We start from the raw sequence: 9,682 nt of genomic DNA on the forward strand, positions 1-9,682 counted from the left end.
TCCGGGAAGGCCGGGAGCCGAGGGGGGCTGGGCCTCACTGTCACCAAGGCCAGGGGCCATCCGGGCGCCCGCAGAGGACTGCCAAGCCTTGACAAGGATTTAGGTCACACTGAGTGGGCCTGGCGGAGGGAGGAGTCAGGGAGCCAGGCACTCTCTGGGCTACCTCCACAGCTGGAAGTGAGCAGGAGGGCTTAGGGCAGGAGCCGGCCAGAGCTGACTCAAATGATGCCGGGACTCTTGGCCTAGAGCCCTTCCCATATTCTGTGGCCCTGAGTGTGTCAGGCACCCACATAGCTCTGAAAACGGGGGCCCAGGAAGGCACAGATAGGAGTGGGCAGGTATCCAGAGGCATGACCTGGGGGTTGTTTCTCAGATGTCCATGTGGCCATCAGAGGGTGATCTGCTACCTTGAGGGCTTCTGTAAAAATAGCCCCAGGCCAGGTGCGGTGGCTCATGCCTGTAATCCCAACACTTTGGGAAGCCGAGGCGGGTGGATCCCCTGAGGTCAGTATTTCAAGACCAGCCTGGCCAACATGATGAAACCCCATATCTACTACAAAAAAAAAAAAAAAAAAAAAGGCCGGGTGTGGTGGCGCGCCTGTAGTCCTAGCTACTGGAGTGACTGAGGCACAAGAATCGCTTGAATCCAGGATGCAGAGGTTGCAGTGAGCCGAGATCACGCCATTGTACTCCAGCCTGGGCAACAGGGTGAAACTGTGTCAAAAAACAAAAAAGCCAGGTGCAGTGGCTCACGCCTATAATCCCAGCACTTTAGGAGGCCGAGGGGGGTGGATCACCTGAGGTCGGGAGTTCGAGACCAGACTGACCGATATGGTGAAACCCCGTCTCTACTAAAAATACAAAATTAACTGGGTATGGTGGCGCATGCCTGTAATCCCAGCGACTTAGTAGGCTGAGGCAGGAGAATAGCTTGAACCCGGGAGGTGGAGGTTGCAGTGAGCATTCCAGCCTAGGCAACAAGAGTGAAACTCAGTCTCATTAAAAAAAAAAAAAAAAGCCCCAAACCAAGTCAGTTGTAACCTGCTTACTAAGAAAACATTCATCTGATTAGGTAACGTTGGGGTGAGGTCTGAGGAGGGAACTAGCCTAGGGTGTCACAATGTCCTCCTAACACTATGTCCACTCCCACACCACCCTGAGATGTTTCATTTCTCTGCCTGTCTTTCCTCGCCTTACCTTCACCTCAGTCTCATCCCGCCTCCATATCTTCCAGTTTTCTCTGGGCAATCAATTGCTTTGCTTTCTTTCCATCATGAAGACGATTAAGTCGTGCTAAGCCCCAATCATCCTGGTGTGAGAGTACTGCCACCCAAAACACAAAAATCTAAAACCTTGTCCCTGTGGGCCCTGGCATTGGTTTCCGCACCTTTGCCTGTCTGAAGCTTTTCTCGTTTCTGTGCTAACAGCAGCTACAAGGGACAAGGTGTGCCCAAAACCCCGTGAAGGAAGCCAAGAGAATGAAGGAAGCAGGGAGAAAGGAATGATGCCCCATGGGTGGGGCTGGGGGTGTCCTGTGGCCAGAATTCTGTCTGTGGTTTATCTCTTGCTTTATAAGGAGCACCCTGGGGCTCTATTTATGAAGCAGATTTGGGGGGATTTTTTCTTCGTAGCCCTTTAACTGTGGGGTAGGCAGAAATCAGGGTGAATTCAGCCTGCTTTACAGACGTGGAAAGTGAGATCCAGAGAGATGAATGACTCACAGAGATGCCTGTGGAGTTAGAAATAAAATCCCGTTGCAGCTTCTATTTTCAGGTGTCACTCCCTAAGGCAGCTCTGCTGGCTTCCTCTTGCTTCTCGCAGGAGGTGGAGAGGGAGGGGAACAGGTAGAGATTTTTCAGCCACTGGTAGATCTTTTCATCCTCAGAGATGAGGAGCCTCTTTTTAAATTTTTTTATTTTATTTTTTAAGACAGAATCTCACTGTGTCACCCAGGCTGGAGTGTAGTGGCACGATCATAGCTCACTGCAGCTGCAACCTCCTGGCTCAAGTGATCCCCTTACCTTAGCCTCCTGGTACCTGAGACTACAGGTGTACGCCACCATCCCTGGCTAATTTTTTTCTTTCTTGTTGTTGTTTTTGTAGAGATAGGCTCTCACTATGTTGCCCAGACTGGCCTCTAACTCCTAGGCTCAAGGTATCCTCCCACCTCGACCTCCCAAAGTGCAAGGATTACAGGCACGATCCATTGTGACAGGACTTTTTTATTTTTAAGATTAGCTTCCTAAAGTCCACATGAAGTAGTTATGCAATGGTTTCCATTGTTGCCATAACAATATACCACCATTTAGTGGCTTAAACAACGCAAATTTTTTATCTTACAATTCTGGAGGTCAGAACTTGGGTCTTACCAGGCTAAAATAATGGGTCAGCCTAAATTCCTATCCGGAGGAGCCATTTCTGATCAAGGCATAATTCAGTATTTGTGGTTTTAGGACGGAAATCCCTGTTTCTTTGCTGACTTCAGCTGAAGGCCATTCTCAGCTTCTAGAGGGTACCACGCTCCTTGGCTTGTGTCCCCTTTCTTCCACCTTCAAAGCCAGCAATGGGAGGTCCAGTGATTTCTCTCTCCCCTGTGCCTTTTTCAGGGTCATCTCTCTGACCCAGCTGGGGTAGTCTCTCTGCTTTCTTTTTCTTTTCTTTTTTTTTTTTTTTTTTTTGAGGCAGAGTCTCGCTCTGTCGCCCAGGCTGGAGTGCAGTGGCGCAGTCTCAGCTCACTGCAACCTCCACCTCCTGGGTTCCAGTAATTTTCCTGCCTCAGCCTCCCAAATAGCTGAGATTACAGGTGCCCTTCACCACGCCCGCCTCATTTTTGTACGTTTTAGTAGAGACGGGGTTTCACCATGTTGGCCAGGCTGGTCTCGAACTCCTGACCTCAGGTGATCTGCCCGCGTTGGCCTCCCAAAGTGCTGAGATTATAGGCATGAGCCACTGCGCTGGGCCCACAATTTTTCATAATAGCTGTATTGAGAGAAAACTCACCTACTATGCAACCTACTCATTGAAAGTGTGCAATTCAATGGTTTTTAATGTATTCACAGAGTTTTGCAACCATCACCACAATCAAGTTTACAATATTTTTGTCACCCTGACAAGAAACCCTATACCCATTAGCAGTCACTCCCCATTCTTCTCCCACCCTCTAGGCCCTAGGCAATCACTAATCTATTTCCTGTCTCTCTGGATTTGCCTATTGCCGACATTTCATCTAAATGAATCATACAATATATGGCCGTTTGTGGCTAAATATGTTATATACAGACACAGGCATATATGTGTGTGTATATAATGTTTTCAGAGCTGATGTTGTATCGTGTATCACTACTTCGTTCCTTTTTTTTTTCAGACAGTGTCGCTCTGTCGCTCAGGCTGGCATGCAGTGGCCTGATCTTGGCTCACTGCAACCTCTGCCTCCTGGGTCCAAGTGATTCTTAGCCATCAGCCTCCTCAGTAACTGGGATTACAGGCATATACACCATGCCCAGTTAATTTTTGTATTTTTAGTAGAGACAGGGTCTTGTCATGCTTGCCAGGCTGGTCTTGAACTCCTGGCATCAAGTGATCTGCCCGCCTCAACCTCCCAAAGTGCTGGGATTATAGGCGTGAGCCACTTCACCCGGCTGCTTTGTTGGTTTTCATTGCTAAATCATATTTAATTATATGGATATACACCACATTTTGTTGATCCATTCATTGATTGATGAACATTTGGGTTGTTTCTGCTTTTTACTGTTATGAATAATGTATTATGAATATGTGTGTATATGTTTTTCTATAGATGTTTTCATTTTTCTTGGGTGTGTACCGTGAGTGGAAGAACTGGGTCAGCTGGTAATTCTTTTTTTTTTTTTTTGAGACAGTCTTGCTCTGTCACCCAGGCTGGAGTGCAGTGGCGAGATCTCGGCTCACTGCAACCTCTGCCTCCCGTGTTCAAGTAATTCTCCTGCTTCAGCCTCCCGAGTCGCTGGGATTACAGGCACCTGCCACTATGCCTAGATAATTTTTTTTTTTTTTTTTTTTTTTTAGTAGAGGCACGGTTTTACCATATTGGCCAGGCCGCTCTCAAACTCCTGACCTCAGGTTATCCACCTGCCTCAGTCCCCCAAAGTACTGGGATTACAGGTGTGAGCCACTGCGCCTGGCCCTTCAGCTGGTAATTCTATGTTTAGCCTTTTCAGGAACTGCCAGACTGTTTTCCAAAGTTACAGCACCATTCTGTGTTCTCAACAGCAGTGTACAGGGGTTCCAGTTTCCCCACATCCTCACCAACACTTACTATTGCCTGACTTTTTTTTTTTTTAGACAGTTTCGCTCCATCACCCAGGCAGGAGTGCAGTGGCACGATCTTGGCTCACTACAACCTCTGCCTCCCAGGTTCAAGTGATTTTCCTGCCACAGCCTCCCAAGTAGCTGGAATTAAAGGTGTGCACCACCACGCCTGGCTAATTTTTTTGTATTTTTAGTACAGATGGGGTTTCACCATGTTGGCCAGGCTGGTTTTGAACTCCTGACCTCAAGTGATCTGCCCGCCTTGGCCTCCCAAAGTGCTAGGATTACAGGGTGAGCCATCATGCCTGGCCCCGACTTTTTTATTATAGCTATCCTAGTGGGTATGAAGTGGGAGTTAATTGTCATTTTGCTTTCATGTCCCTGATGGCCTGTGGTGTTGATCATCTTTTCATGTGTTTATTGGCCATTGAGTGTCTTCTTGGAGAAATATCTAGTCAAATTATTTGCCCAGTTTTCTTTATTTCTTAAGAGAAGGAGTCTTTTTTTTTTTTTTTTTTTTTTTTTTTTTTTTTTGGAGACAGGGTCTGGCTCTGTCACCCAGGCTCGAGTGCAGTGGTGGACTCTCCGCTCACTGCAACAGCAGCCACCCAGGGGCTCAAGCCATCCTCCCACCTCAGCCTCCATGGTAGCTGGGACTTCAGGTGCACGCCACCACACCTGGCTGATTTTTGTATTTTTTGTAGAGATGGGATTTTGTCATGTTGCCCAGGCTGGTCTGGAGCACCTGAGCTCAAGTGATCCACCCACGTCGACTTCCCAGAGTGCTGGGATTACAGGCGTGAGCCACTGCACCTGCCCCCTTTTTCAGGATTTTTTTTTTTGTCTTTTTTAATTGAGTTGTTAGAGTTCTTTACACATTCTAGATACAAATCACTTACCAAATGTATGATTTGCAAAAATTTTCTCCCATTCTGTGGATTGTCTTTTCACTTTCTTGATGGTGTCCTTTAAAGCTTAAAAGTGTTTAACTCCCATGATGTTCAGCGTAGCTATTGATTTTTGTTTAATCCTGATGATGTTCAGTGTATCTATTTATTTATTTTTATTTTTTTGAGATGGAGTTTCACTCTTGTTGCCCAGGCTGGAATGTAATGGCGTGATCTTGGCTCCCTGCAACATCCACCTCCTGGGTTCAAGTGATTCTCCTGCCTCAACCTCCCAAGTAGCTGGGATTACAGGCATGTGCCACCATGCCCAGATAATTTTTGTATTTTTAGTAGAGATGGAATCTCACCATGTTAGTCAGGCTGGTCTGGAACTCCTGACCTCAAGTGATCCACCTGCCTCAACCTCCCAAAGTGCTGGGATTGCAGGAGTGAGCCACTGCGCCCAGCCATCTATTGATTTTTGTTGCTTGTGCTTTTGGTGTCATAGCTAGTAAAGGCTTTGCCCAATCCAACTCATGGAGATTTATGCTTGCATTTTCTTCTTCTAAGAGTTCAGTGGTTTTGGCACTTGCATTTAGGTTTTTGATCATCTTTAGTTAGTTTTTGTCAATGATGTGAGGTAGGGGGTCCAACTCCCTTCTTTTGCACATGGATGTCCCATTGTCCATGGGGACAGCCCAACGATGCAGGCTGTTCCATGGCATGCTCCAAGAGCCTTTGCTTGCATAGACATGCAACACGGTATGCCCGAAGTGCATCCCTGGTCCAGAAGGCAGACCCTGGAAGACCAATGCCTGGCAAATAACAGGCCCTCAAAAACTGTTTGTCAAATGAACGTGGTGTAAGCTGGGGAGCCAGAGCCACCGCATCCAGGTGCTGGAGTCTCGTTCATCCTACAGAGGCTCTGAGGGGCTTCAGCTTGGCCACAGTCTGTTGGTGCCCCTGGGGAAAAGGGACAAACCATCAGTGCTACTACTGCCTGAGCAGGATCTCAGGAGAAGAAAAGCCCCACATTTTGTACTGAGGCTGCCTGGGGGAAGGAGAGTCAAGGGAAGAGAAGAGAGGAGATTGGGGAGCAGCCAGCCTGGGTATGAACCAGGACAGGGGACCTTGAGTAATGAAGAGGGAAGCTCCTGTACTCAAGGTCGATGTTTCTTGCCTTAAACTTCAAGAGGCAAAGGCAGGGAGAAGCTCTTGGCTGGCAGATAAAATGGGAAGATGAAAGTGCTGGCAGCCACCCCAGACATCTCTGTACCAGCAAAACCTGCATCGTATCCTTTGGGCCAAGTAGAGACGCAGCCTGGGGACAGCCAGGTGATGGATGAGCCTGGGGTCTGGGGGAAGGACAAGGCACCCTCGGAGGGGAAACGTGCCGGTCAGCAGGACCTCACCAGACAGCCGCTGGCTTCCCGTTGGCTTCTCCAGGAAGCAGGCGCTGTCTGCCTTTCCCCAGCCCTGACACTGCAGTGGCCTGGTCTGGGGCCAGAAATTTGGAAGCCTCTGGTGAGGCAGCAGTTCCCAAGTGGCTGCAGGGTCACAGCAGGAGACAACCCTGCATTGGTCCAGCCCTGGCACCTCTCCGATGTCCAGTCCTGAACGAGGTAAGGCACCCCTCATTCATGCAACCAACAAACATGCACCAGGCATGTGCCAGGCTCAGGGGGCACAGCAGCAAACCAGGTCTCTGCTCTCAGGGAGCTCAGATTCTACTCCAAGTAGGCAGGCATGGTGGGGGGACAGACAATAAACAAGTGAGTCATGACAGAGAGTGGCAGATGCCACAAAGCACATAAAACCGAGTGATGGAAGAAAATGTCTGACTGGGTCCTTAAGGGTGGCCCCTCCAAAAGGTGACATTTGATTGACACTAGAGGGAAAGAGGCCAGTCGTGCAAGAGCTGCAGGAAGAGCATTCTGGGTGGACAGAACAGCAGGTACAAAGGCCCTGAGGCGGGAATGGGCTCGGCGTCGCTGAAGAACGGGAAGGAGGCCAGCAGGCGAAGCGCTGAGCTTAGGGCCCAGGAGCAGACTGCAGGGCTGAGACCTGCAGGGCCTCGTAGACCACAGTGGGAACTGTGGGATTCACTCTGATTTGTAACAGAAGGTTCTAGGGAATTTTAAATGAGAGAGTGATGCGATCAGTTTTCGTTTCAGGATAGTCCTTCGGGCTCCTGGGTCATAGGCCTAGAGAAGAAGCACGCTGGTCAGGTGTGGAGGAGTCTCTGGGAGGGTTCCATGGGCTTGTTGCACAGTGCTGCGGTATTTTAAAGTGATGGCTTTATAGGCCAGACACGGTGGCTCACGCCTGTAATCCCAGCACCTTGGGAAGCTGAGGTGGGTAGATCACTTGAGGCCAGGAGTTCGAGACCAGCTTGATCAACATGGTGAAACCCCGTCTCTACTAAAAATACAAAAAATAGCTGAACATGGTGGTACACACCTGTAATCCCAGCTACTCGGGAGGCTGAGGCAAGAGAATCGCTTGAACCCAGGGGGCGGAGGTTGCAGTGAGCCGAGACTGCGCCACTGCATTCCAGCCTGGGTGACAGAGTAAAACTCTGTCTCAAAATAAATAAATAAATAAATAAATAAATAAATAAATAAATAAAGGTTTTATTATTATTTAGGTTTGGCAAAGCCCAACAGATCAGGATACAAATGCCATTGAAGGATAATTGTTTAGACTCACAGACTCCAAGAAGAGGGAGCACGCTTGGCCGGGCGCGGTGGCCCACGTCTGTAATCCCAGCACTTTGGGAGGCTGAGGCGGGCATATCACGAGGTCAGGAGATCGAGACCATCCTGGCTAACACGGTGAAAACCCATCTCTACTGAAAATGCAAAACATTAGCCTGGCGTGGTGGCATGCACCTGTAGTCCCAGCTACTCAGGAGGCTGAGGCAGGAGAATTGCTTGAACCCGGGGGGCAGAAGTTGCAGTGAGCTGAGATGACGCCACTGCACTCCAGCCTGGTGACAGAGCGAGACTCTGTCTGAAGAAGAAGAAGAAGAAGAAGAAGAAGAAGAAGAAGAAGAAGAAGAAGAAGAAGAAGAAGAAAGAAGGAAGAAGGAAGAAGGAAGAAGGAAGAAGGAAGAAGGAAGAAGGAAGAAGGAAGAAGGAAGAAGGACGCAGGACGCCACACCTAGGGGGTCCATGCGGAAAAGCACCAGCCTGGGTCGTGGGGGTAGAGAAAGCAAGGGGCAAATGTGGCAGAGCTCTGACTGTGGTTTCTGTGGAAAAGTGGGTGAAGCAGGGCAGGCTGGCCTAGGATTGGATAGCGTGGATTATTCCGGCGGGCTCTGGTTAGAGGGCTGTCCCCAGCCATCAGGTCCCTTGGCCTGGGGTGACTGGGGCAGGTGGATGGGGGCCATCCAGGGAGACCCTGATTGAGGAGGTGATGGGGTGTGGGCTCTGAGTGGGTTGGCATGAAAGGTAGGCTCGCAGGCAAGACCTTTACTATCTCTAGAAATTGGCCAGCCCTGGGAGGGGCAGTCCCTCAGGGACAGCAAGGCCCCAGAGGTCAAAGCATCAGAAACACAGGGTTAACACACAGAGGACATCTGTGTTCTATGGAGAGAGCTTAGGGAGAGGAAATGGATGGGATTTGCTGATGGATTAGATGTAAGTGAGCAGGGAAGCGGAATAATCAAAGGTGATGCCTTGGCTGGACGTGGTGGGTCACACCTGTAATCCCAGCACTTTGGGAGGTTGAGGTGGGCAGATCACTTGAGGTCAGAAGTTCAAGACCAGCCTGGCCAAGCTGGCAAAACCCTGTCTCTACTAAAAATACAAAAATTAGGCCAGGTGTGGTGGCTCATGCCTGTAATCCCAGCACTTTGGGAAGCCGAGGCAGACGGATCACAAGGTCAAGGGATTGAGACCATCCTGGCCAACATGGTGAAACCCTGTCTCTACCAAAAATACAAAAATTAGCTGGGTGTGGTGGCACACACCTGTAATCCTAGCTACTCGGGAGGCTAAGGCATAAGAATCGCTTGAACCCAGGAGGCGGAGGTTGCAGTAAGCCGAGATCGTGCCACTGCATTCCAGCCTGGGTGACAGAGTGAGACCTTGTCTCAAAAAAAAAAAAAAAAAATTAGCCAGGCATGGTGGTATACACCTGTAATCCCAGCTACTGGGGAGGGTGAGGCAGGAGAATTGCTTAAAACTGAGCTGAGATGGCGCCATGCTCTCCGGCCTGGGTGACAGAGCAAGACTCTGTCTCCAAAAAAAAAAAAAAAAAGAAAGAAAAAGATGCTGTCTGGGCTTTTGTTTCAAGCAGTTGAGTCCTCCCATTCTTTACTTTTTAGTTTTATTTTTCACTGTTGTTATTTATTTTGTGTCTTTTTGGCTCCTCCCAATTCTTGAAGCATGTCTCGGGGAGCCAGGAGACATGACTGTGGCCAGGGAGCTTCAACTCTCACACAGGAGCCCAGCTTCAAGTGGAGCAAGCAGGCCAGGTGAGGCAGCAGCGGTAAGCTCCGTGAA

This window comes from Macaca nemestrina, chromosome 1, assembly GCF_043159975.1.
Source record: "Macaca nemestrina isolate mMacNem1 chromosome 1, mMacNem.hap1, whole genome shotgun sequence".
Taxonomy (NCBI): domain Eukaryota; kingdom Metazoa; phylum Chordata; class Mammalia; order Primates; family Cercopithecidae; genus Macaca; species Macaca nemestrina.